Raw genomic sequence first — 11,030 nt, 5'->3', positions numbered from 1 at the left:
GGGAAGAGCAGGGCAGTTTCTGTTGAGGGTTCCTAAATGTGCAGTTGCTAAAGTGTGTTGTGGGGTGGGCGTGAGCACAAGCTGATAGTAGAGAGAACACACAAAGGGTTTCTCGTGGTACTGGAAAGCAAAACAGAAGTACAGAGAGTTCTGCTTAGGGCATTAAGCTCACTCGGGGCCCTATGAAATGAAAAGGATTTGGGTCTGAAAGGACAGAAAGGCAGATTTGCTGTGTAAGGGATGTAAGAGATTAATTACTATCAAATACAGTTTACCGGGCGTGGTGGTGCACGCCTGTAATCCCAGCAGGAGGATTGTTGAGAGTTCGAGACCAGCCTGGGCTACAACGTGAGCTCAAGGCCAGCCTGAACTGCATAGCAAGACCCTGTCTCAAAAAGTCAAATACAGTTTATCGTAGGAGTGTGATGTTTGCGTGCACACGTTTGCCACCTCATTAAGGCCTACTTAGCTGCTCTTGATGGGGTTTAAATTGAATCAGTTTACTTTTCTTGGAAGGCAGATAAAGAGAACTGGTGAGCATTTTAGGGAACACCATGCCTGAAGATGCTTTGGGAGAGGTGAGCGTGATACCACCAGGAAGGAGTTCTCCAGTCTCTCTTCTGGGCTTCACTAACTACAGTTCTCTCATCCTGACTTGGTTTTGTCTCCACTGATCAGTACCCAGAACACAAAGGAAGGAAACTCCAATAATTGAAAAGAGGTTGTCATCCTTCCCATCCAGATTCTTCCTGAAGTTGTCCCACCCTTTACCTTCCTCTACCTACCCCTCTCCTCCTGGTCCTACACCTCCAGTTCTTCACTATATATCATCAATACATGCATTTGCCCCTGTCAATAGTCATCCAATAAGAAAAAGCACATTGCATCTAAAAAGCGAGAACAAAATTTCCAAACCCTCATTCTTGAAATGTGTATGTAGTTGTTCACTATACATCAAAAACAGAACTCTTTTTTCTTTACTAGCTTTACAGCTCCAAATTCTTCATCTATTTAAGAATATTGTCTTCAAACAAGTCCCAAACTGCACCTGCAAAATATCTGTTTCTTTTTTGTCCAGGGCAGTTGGACACCAAACGCTATTAATTCTTCCTTCACTGAGGTATGTCCTTCTATCTTCTTTCCAAGTAGCTTAGATACCCCCATTCTCCATGGAATATGTCTTATTTCTAGTCTGTCTATCTCCCCTAAACCCCCCCGGTGTGTTTTTAATTCAGGAGCCTTTTTTCCCAGTGGCCTCAAATTACTAGATATGTATTTTCTAGCTTTGATCAAATCAACATCCTGGTTAACCACCTGTTCTGTCTTCCCTGGGATGTTGTGTGGTCTCACCTGCAGGATATGTAGGAAAAGGAATCGTGGTCTAATCATCTTTGTGCCCTGTGGTTCCAAAAACATGGGTAAATACATAATGTCCCATGCATTGAATGCCTACCATGTACCAACCTTAGGATACACATTCTCTTTCAGTACCTGCCACAGTACTGTAGGATAGGTTATTACTATCTATTGTGGCAGATCCAGAATGTAATCCAGACCTGTTTAACTCTGAAGTCCTTCATGTTATTCTACGAGCTTTGTTTGAAAACAGAACCAAAAGCTTTCCTTGGGATCTACTTCTACCCAGTGGGATAAATAAATTTCTAAATTTATGCATAGAAGCAATCAAACCTAGTCCAAGTTCTAACAGCAATCTGGTCCCTCACACCATGAGTCTCCTAGAGACAGAGGCTATGTTATCCTTATTATCATGAATTCCTGGTACACAGCATTCGCTGGGGCAGAAATATAATTTTTAATGAATCAATCAGTTGAAGTAAATTACTTGATCGGACTATTTCTTTCTTAAAATTTCAGCGGCTTGCCTTACCCCTAGGATAAAATCTATATAATGTAACCTGTCCTACACTGCTCCATCAGCTACCTCTCACCCTTTCTCCCCCTGCTACGTACACTGGAGCCAGTGGTTATCCTTTAGGAGGTCCCCACACCTGCTTCCCTCAGGCCACACACCTGTGCAGATGCCAGGAAAACCCTGCTCCTAATAATTCCCTAATCACATTTCAGAGCTTAGTATAAAGGAAACATCCTCCAAGAAGACTTCTCTCCTACTGATATCCCTAGGTCAGGTTCACCCATCATATTCTTTAAGAGTACACTTCCAATGACAGGACGATAAATGAACAAAGATCTAAGAGTTTTTTCTGGGTTCAAGATTGGCAGTCAGGAATGGGTCAGTGAGATTAGGTGTGTATCTGTCGGATAGGAAAGAAAATCTTTTAACATGTGCATCCTGTGGGATGATGCTTTGTAGACAGAGAGAGCCTGAGCCTGGTATTGCCTTCCCTGTGGGATGTGAGAAATATCCTTTCCGCAAACTCCTCCTAAACTGAGGGGTGATCCATAAATACAGGGAATATCTAAATCTTAAAAAAGCTTACCACAGTAAGAGACACCATGCTAAGAATGATGGGTTGAGTACATTAAGAAGAAGAAGAGGACGTTTTGAGTATTTTGAGAGGAATCAGTTGCCATGGGTCTTTCACTGTGACGACTTTTTAAAATTTAAACATTCACCGTATTAGTGATCACCCTCCCTGATCAACCTTTTCAGGAATTCCAGTCAAATATACACAGTATGGTATGTCCCCATCCTCAGTAATCTCCAGATCTGGCACCATGTGACTTCTGCCTCTTCCCAAAAGTCAGAATAACCATGGAAGGTAAGCCAGCTGAATGGAAGATATCTAGGCAGGCATAACAGCATAATTCACTTAAGAAAAAAGACTTCCGGTACTGTTTCAATACATGGCAAAAAGAGTAGGATGAGTGTGTTAGAAGTGGGTGGGGTATTTTGAGGCAGATTCATAGCAATGTGTCTTCTACGATGACCATTATTTTAATTAAACACCGGCTGCATTTTTTTCATCCCACCTTGTGGAAGTTTAACGCTTGAAAATGGGTTTACTCTGCAAGCAAGACCTGGACTTTTTCGGACAGTGCCCACGCTCGTGAACTATTACCTCTCTCTTGGAGGTTCACTTCTAGACCTGGAGGAAGCCTGCTTCTGCTCGGGCCCCAGGGCCTTCGGGGAGGGCTCCACCCCTTTACTCCTGTCCTGTGCTGCCCTGGGAGGAGCGGCGTCCTGGGAGGCGGCAGCTGCCGTGCTCAGTGGTGTCTGTGACCGCGATCGCTCCTGGAGTCTTGCTTTCTTTTCTCGGGGCATCTCAGAGCCAGCACCTGTAGCTGTGTCACTCAGGGTTCCGTCCTGACTCGGCTGCTGAGGGCCACTTCCAAAGAACCATGCCCCAGATTTGGTTAAGATTTCTTGTTGCTTTCGACATAAATTGCATACCCACATAACCTATTCGGAGAAGAGAGAACTGTGTCAATTTCTGTGCTATTTGGAGGTCATTTATTTTCTATACCTTACAAAGAAAAAGAAAAAGGTTTTCATCCTCATGTTTTGCCTTGAAACTATGTTGTGAAGTTGATTCTCGCACAAGGTACAGTCAAGTCTGAACGCCTGGAGTAGGGCTCATCTGAAACTAGAATGCCTCTGGGCAACCAGAGCAGAACTTCTCATCTTTAAGAATTCTGAGATTGGGCCGCAGGTATAGCTCAGCTGCACAAGCACCTGCCTGGCAAGCGCAAGGTCCTGAGTTCAATTCCCAGTACCAAAGGAAAAAAAAAAAATCTGAGACTCCTTTTACCATGCATCTGTCATAGCTTATATGATCTAATGTGAAGTTTGGTGTGAAATATCTGTGAGTAGAAATATTCTAAGTGAGTTAGATAATTGATTAGAAAGCTATTGGAAAAATAACCCTCTAGAATCAATATTTATATATCTAAACCTTATATCTCAAAGGATTTCAAAGATGTCTGCCTTCTCAAAAATCATGTATTATTAAAATCAGTAGTGAAAGTTATTCAGGTAGAACAAGCATAGGCACAAAAGACAAGGTCAAGTTGTATATTTTTTTCTAATTTCTTAGCAATAAATGAACTTCTAGCTTACTGCATGCTGTAAAATACAGTTTCCACTTGCATATTTACTAAAGCAATAAATATGAGGCTGGGTTTATTCATAGGTTGCCACTCCTATGTAACATTTCCTTAGGAGAGGTATTCTGGAATATTTAGAGACATCATTGATTAATCATAAGATATGCATGCTTAAACTTACGTATTTGCTCTTCTCTCGTCATTTAAAAGGAATACAATAATAAGGACAATAATCATAACAAAAACAAGAGAGAAAATAACAATAAGAGCGACAGCTAGCAGTCACACGGCACCTCCAGGAATCTTCTCTTTAAATAAAGAATGTTAAACAAGCAATTCATCACATAAGCCTCTGTCAAAACCACCTATGGATTACAGCTTCCGTGTAAAATGCTAGCCAAGTAAAGCTATAGTTTGCACCTGCATCCCCATCTCCTTCAGTTGATAACTGAAGTCCCTCAGAAGTCCTGCTTCCTGAGCAGGGGTGGATACAGAGCCACAGAGGGACGAGAAATCCTCTGGGACCCAGACTTCCACAAATACTGGCACTCAGTGTCTGCTCTCCAGAACTCTGGGTGGGGACGGGAAGTGTGTTCCCTCCTTCATTCTTTGGGTGTCCCTTAAGCTGACCAGGCAATAATAACAAGAGCATCTCAAATTATGTGGCTCAAGAAGACTGGTATAACCTTTTAATCTTTTATATCAACCAAGTAGACATGAGACTGGAATTTCCTAAAGAATACGTAAATTTTCATCAATCATGGAAAGTAATTCCTTTTAGGTATTTATAGGTATGTATGAAAATACCACATTGAAACTAAACATTTTATGACATTAATAGGCAGTAAAACATATATTTAAAAATAACACCCTTTCTACAAAAACTTTAAGGCATATTTATGATAAATATGCATCTCTTGCTGGGTGTGGTGGTGCACACCTGTAATCCCAGCACCGTAGAAGGCTGAGGTAGGAAGGATCAGAAGTTGCAGTCCAACCTGAGCTACTGAGCAATTTAGTGAGACTTAGCTCAAAAGAAATAAAGAAAAGAGGAAAAAGAGAAAGAGAGAGAGAAAGAGAAAGAGAAAGAGAGAGAAAGTGAAAGAAAGAGAGGGAAAGAAAGAAAAAGAAAAAGGAAAGAAGGAAGGAAGGGGGGAGTGAGAAGGAGGGAGGGGGGAGAGGAAGCCGGGAGAAGGAGAGCAGGAGGGAGGGAGGGAGCACACCGGGTATATAGCTTAGCACAAAGACCCCAAGTTCAATGCTTAAGACCACAAAGAAACAGAAGCAGGGGAGAATTCCTTTAAATCTCTGCAGAAAACACAATACAATTTCCAAATGTTTAAAAAGTTTCCAAAATGGCATTAAGCTAAATAAAAAACCAAAAAGAAACATCACAAAACTTGTAGAAAAGACAAGTAAAGGATATTCTTTCTTGTATATCTAAATACTGTCACAATCTTACTTATTGCCTCACATTTTTAAATGTATAAAAAAGACAGATCAATGAAAAGATATTGCCAGATTTGCCCAAGTTTTAAATTTAGCATATGTGCATAATTGTTACAAGATCAGTTAAAGCAAATAAAGAATATTATAGTTAACTTTTACATTTTATCTAATTTCATTTCCAGTTAGTGAAAGGTTTATAATTACTAGATAAGTAAAATCAGAATAAGTACATTACATAATTATTTTCAGTGTGTTTGTTCTTTACCCCATCTTCATTTACTTTGACTATTTATAATATTTAGATAAATATTGTTGAGTTGCAGAATTCCCCCATGACCTACTACAAGTTTAAAACTTGTACTACACCAGTTTAAAATTTGCGCTTTAAACAACTATGTAGGGTCAGTCTAGCCTCTAATTTAAAAACAAAATTAGGCAGGCATGGTAGGATAAGTCTGTAATCCCAGCAATCGAGAGGTTGCGGCAGGAGGATTACCATGAGTTCAAGGCTAGCCTGGACTACATAGTGAGTTGAAGACCAGCCTCAACCATATAGTGAGACCCTGTATCAAAAAAATTTCAAAATATACAAAATAAAATTAAACATAAAAGTATTGAGATATTCAGTTTTTTAAAAATACTACCTCCCAACATCCCAATTTGTTTGAGTTATATAAATTATTCAGATCACAATGCTTACTGAATAAGAAATTCCTCTATGATTGTAAAGTACAGAGAAATATATGAGATTAAATAGTATGAAACACAGTTCATACCAAATAAGGCAAATGTGCAAAAGCAAGACAAGTACTGCCACAGTTATGTGTATTTAATATTCTCTTTTGGAACTGAGTGTGTTAAGTATTTTATTTGTCTGGAGGTATAAATAATGCAAAAGTGGATAGGAAGACATTATTAACAGATTTTCTTTTGAAACATGAGGATAAGGCTGAGAACTATGTCAAACAAAAAATATTATTTATTTAAAAAACGAGCACACCTTGTAGAGAACGCACCATGCAGGATTATACCCTGATTAAATACTCTGGGATGTCTTCCAAACCAATCTAAACTAAAGAAGTTCTGGGCAATAATTTATCTTAACAGCTCACAGATGTTAAGCCATCAAATACAAATGCAAATGAAAGTTTGCTGTGATATAACGTGGCTACTAAAACTCCATGCCATGCATCAGAAAAATGAAGAGCAACTGCAAATTTTATTCTGACCTTTTGCTCTAACAGCATTTTAAAGTATGTTTTCCTCCACTTCATGAATCATGAAGGAATACAATAAACCATTTTGTAAAACCTACAGGATTTTTTTTTACCCAGAGGAATAAAAATTATACTTTTTACTATAGATTTATGGCAATTCCATAGATAGAACTCTGAGTTTGGTAGAAAAGAAAAATCTACACAGATTGAAGAAATACTTTACACTTGCTTTCTCATGACGCGCTTGTACATTATGATACACAGCACACAAGAAATATGCCTTAGATGACTCCCTATTTTTGTGTACGCACAGTGCTAGGGGTTGAACCCTGCTGAGCAAGCACCGTACCACTGTTCTACATCCTCAGATCATAGACTTGCTCTTGACGGTCCTACTGGGATTATTCATCACAGCGAGGTTCAGAATTACTTTAGCACAAACATCTTGCTCATAAAAACCTACTTGAGCACATGTCTACAATCTCAGCACTTGGGAGGCTGAGGCAGGAGGATCGTTGCAAGTTTGAGATCAGCCTGGGCTACAAAGTGAGCTCAAGCCCAGCCTGAACTGCATAGGGAGACCCCGTCTCAAAATGACAAAACAAACAAAAAAAAAGAACTTAAAATATCTAGCATTAAAACATAAAAAAATAAATAAAAGCATATGTTTGAAAAAAAAAACAAAACTAATGATTGACTTCTCATTCCTTAGCTTTACACATACATTTTAATATTGAATTTCATTTAATATTGCACCTAGAAGAAAACCTCACTACCATTTTGGAAAGCGTGGAGAAGAAAATTAGTGATAGAAAACCTTACTGGTGCTACATTTTCTTCATGATTTTATTCATTTTCCTTACTTTTTCTATTCAGTGAATCACTCAGAAACTGCAGACACAATTATGAAAATAATATTTCACACTGTTGACAAGTAGATATGACAGTATGAAATAGATGACAGCAGAAGGAATGAGTGAGCTCTCTTTGCTTCTTGTTGGAGTGGTGTGTGTGTGTGCACATATGCGTGTATGTGTGTGAGTGAATGTGTGTGTGTGAGTAAATGTGTGTGTATGTATCTCTTCTCTAAAACTTATGTGGTTGTGGCTGCTATTTCCTAAGTTTATCTTTCCCCTTTGAAGTTTATAGAATATATTAGGTGGATTTATCCAAGATAATATAATGCAGAATTTTTATTAATGAATAAAGCATTTCCAATCCCACTGTCCCACTATTACCGTTTTGGTTTAAACTGAATGCAAACGTAGTAGAACTAAGATTTCATTATATCTTTCTAAAAGAGTCTAAAAGGTTCTATTATATATAACATATTCTAGAGAGATGGCATATCATTGGCCTTACACTTGAACTGCTTATATTTTCTCACATTGGCAAAGAAATCTAGAGTGAAAAACTATTATCATACTATTTCATATTTAAGATCCTTTAGTAAAATATATGTAGGGAATAATGCATAAAATTTTAATAGACAGTGAAAGCTATTCCACTATCATCACTATGTGGTAATAGAGGTTTTTGCATATTTTAAAATTTGCTTCCCAAGTGTTACGCCAAATTGTAACTAGGCCTATTGGTTATGCATATTAAAATCTGATGATTTAATCATGGTCCTAAACTCTATATTCTCACAAATGTTTCCAATTTAAAATGAGATGAAGGCTGGGCATGGTGGCGCATGTCTCTAATCCCAGCACTAGGGAGGCTGAGGCAGGAGGATTGCAGCAAGTTCGAGGCCAGCTTGGACTACAAAGTGAGTTCAAGGCCAGCCTGAACTATATCGTGAAACCCTGTCTCAAAAAGACCAAAAAAAAAAAAAAAAAGAAAAGAAAAAAGAAAAAGAGATGAGATCCCATTTAAATAACAGAAATAAAGTTACAAAGCCATAAGCTCTACAACAAAAAAGGAACTTCAATAAAGAGAGATACTAACAAATTTCTAGACGTTGCTAAGCATATGCAAAAGAGTGGAAACAAAATGAAGAAATCTGTATCTTACACCACAGATTCAGAGTGCTTGAATTAAGAAGGGAGCTGATCTCCTCAGCAGAAGCCAGAGAGCTCGAGGTTGAAAATGACAGCTACTACCACAGAATTGCGAAGTGGAGTTAAGGGAGATTGTTTCATGTACCATTTAATATTCTCTTCATTTACAATTCTTCGTTTTACTTTGGCTCAGAAAGTGCTTTGAAAAATATCCACTTTATTTTCATCAATTACTTATACAGTGGAACATTACATATATTTTTTGATCTCTCAGAATTTGTCTTGCTGTCTGATAAGAAGGATCTATATTAATGTTTCTCGTAGCTGTTCCAACATGATTTAATGTATAATCCTTTGCTGTACTCTTGCAAGAAGTTTGGTCTCTAGGGTTAAATTGCCTACATTCCCACCTAAGATCTACCATTGGTCTGCGGTTTAAGGCTGATTTAGACTGCTTTCCTTTCAGGGCCATTATCAACAGAGTAGGATAGTAACATTCACTATCTCATTGATCTGTTTTAAAGTTAAATGAGATAATCCATCTAAAGTGCTTACTTTCACATCTGAAATTTTGTAACTACTTATTTGGGCACTCATAATAATTGCTAATTATGCTAATAATTATTTTAATAGTCACACACACATATATATATATTAATAATCATCATACATACATAGTCTTGAGGGGTATCTTATCAGAAAATTATATTTTGTTCCATAGATGTACAAGTATATATATGCACTTACTGAATCGCATTACATTACTCAAAATCTGTCTCATTCTAACTTGATTTTATAGATGGTCCAATGATGTAGCTTTCACTGGTTGTGTTTCTGTAAATGTCTAATATTTTTCCTGCCTGGAATCAGTGCACTTCACAGCACAGAAAGGGTGGCAATCAGTACCAAAAGACACGAAGGGAGAGGCCACCGGAGGGTGAATTAGCTGGGCCTGAGTCCTACCCAGCCCAGACTGGATCATTCCTCTGTGCTTCATTATCCTCACTTGTACAACAAAGAAAATAATAATAACAAAGATGATTTCATGGAATCTACTTGAGGACTGCATGAAATAATATATGTAACTGTGTTTGATGCATAGCAAACACTACCAATATTATCAACAATATATAAAATATACTGATTGTGTTAGTCACTTTCCCTTTTCTGGGACAAAACAGCAAAACAACCAACTGAAGGGAGAAGAGGTTTAGATTGGCTCACGGTTTCAGAAAATTCAGTCCATGATTGGCTGGCTCCAAAGCAGAAACAGCATGGCGTAAAGGCATAATGGAAGAGACCAGGACAAGAATGCGTCCCCCAACCCCAGGTGACAGCCCCGTGACCCACTCCCCTCCTAATGGCACTTTCAGCTCTTGAACTCCTCAATGGATAAATCCACCTAAGAGTATTGAGTCTTCATGATCCAGAATCCCCACTATGAACACATGATACTTTGGGTGATATTTTCAATCTAACACATAACATTGATGGTGTGTCTTCAAAGTAAAGGTAAACAAGCATTGGGGTTTGGGTAGTATGAAATGCTATATTCTGCACAGGTTTCTGAACTCAACAAATAGTCCTGAGCTTTTTGTAGGTGCCAGGCATTTTTTTTTAGCAATGGGGACACAGCAGCGAAAAAAAGATAGACAAATATCCTGCCAAGAGTATATGCACCTGTGAAAAAAGACAAAGAGAAAACAAAACTGAATGGTAAAGTTTGGTGGAGATGAAGGGCATCCCATGTGGTGCTGGTGGGGTTCAATTTAACCCTGACTGGTCACAAGAAAACTGTATTTGAGGAAGAATTAGTTATGAAGATACCTGGGGAAAGCATTTTGGGCTACACAGCCAGCCAAAAAAAGGACCTTGTGGAAGTTTGTGCCCTTTGATTTCAACAAACAGCTGGAGCAAGGTAAGCGAAGGATTGAGGCAGTGGGATAGGACATGCAAGAGGGTGGAGACAAAATGGAGCTTGCATTGGTCTTCATGGGCCAGAGCAAAGAACTGGGACACTTATGAAGAGAGAAATGGGGAGCCTGTGGATGGCTTTGAGCAGATAATTAATCTGGTAGATCAGGTTTTCAAAGGATCCCTCTGGTTACTATGGTGAGAGTTACCTGGGGAAAATCAATTGTGAGCCCTTTGTGAATTTAATTCTAATATTATTTTTACTCTCTTTTAGAGCCTCTTTGCCAGACATGCCCCCGTCCCTTAGGTTACTACTCTGGTGTCCTCCTGTTGAAGGTGCACACTTTCATATACATAGCAAGGAATGAGCTGTATATTCTTGTTTTGTTTCTTTGGTACCAGGAATTGAAATCACGACCTC

This window comes from Chinchilla lanigera, unplaced genomic scaffold, assembly GCF_000276665.1.
Source record: "Chinchilla lanigera isolate Chin_1 unplaced genomic scaffold, ChiLan1.0 scaffold00087, whole genome shotgun sequence".
Lineage (NCBI taxonomy): Eukaryota > Metazoa > Chordata > Mammalia > Rodentia > Chinchillidae > Chinchilla > Chinchilla lanigera.
Note: the sequence above shows the minus strand (reverse complement) of the source record.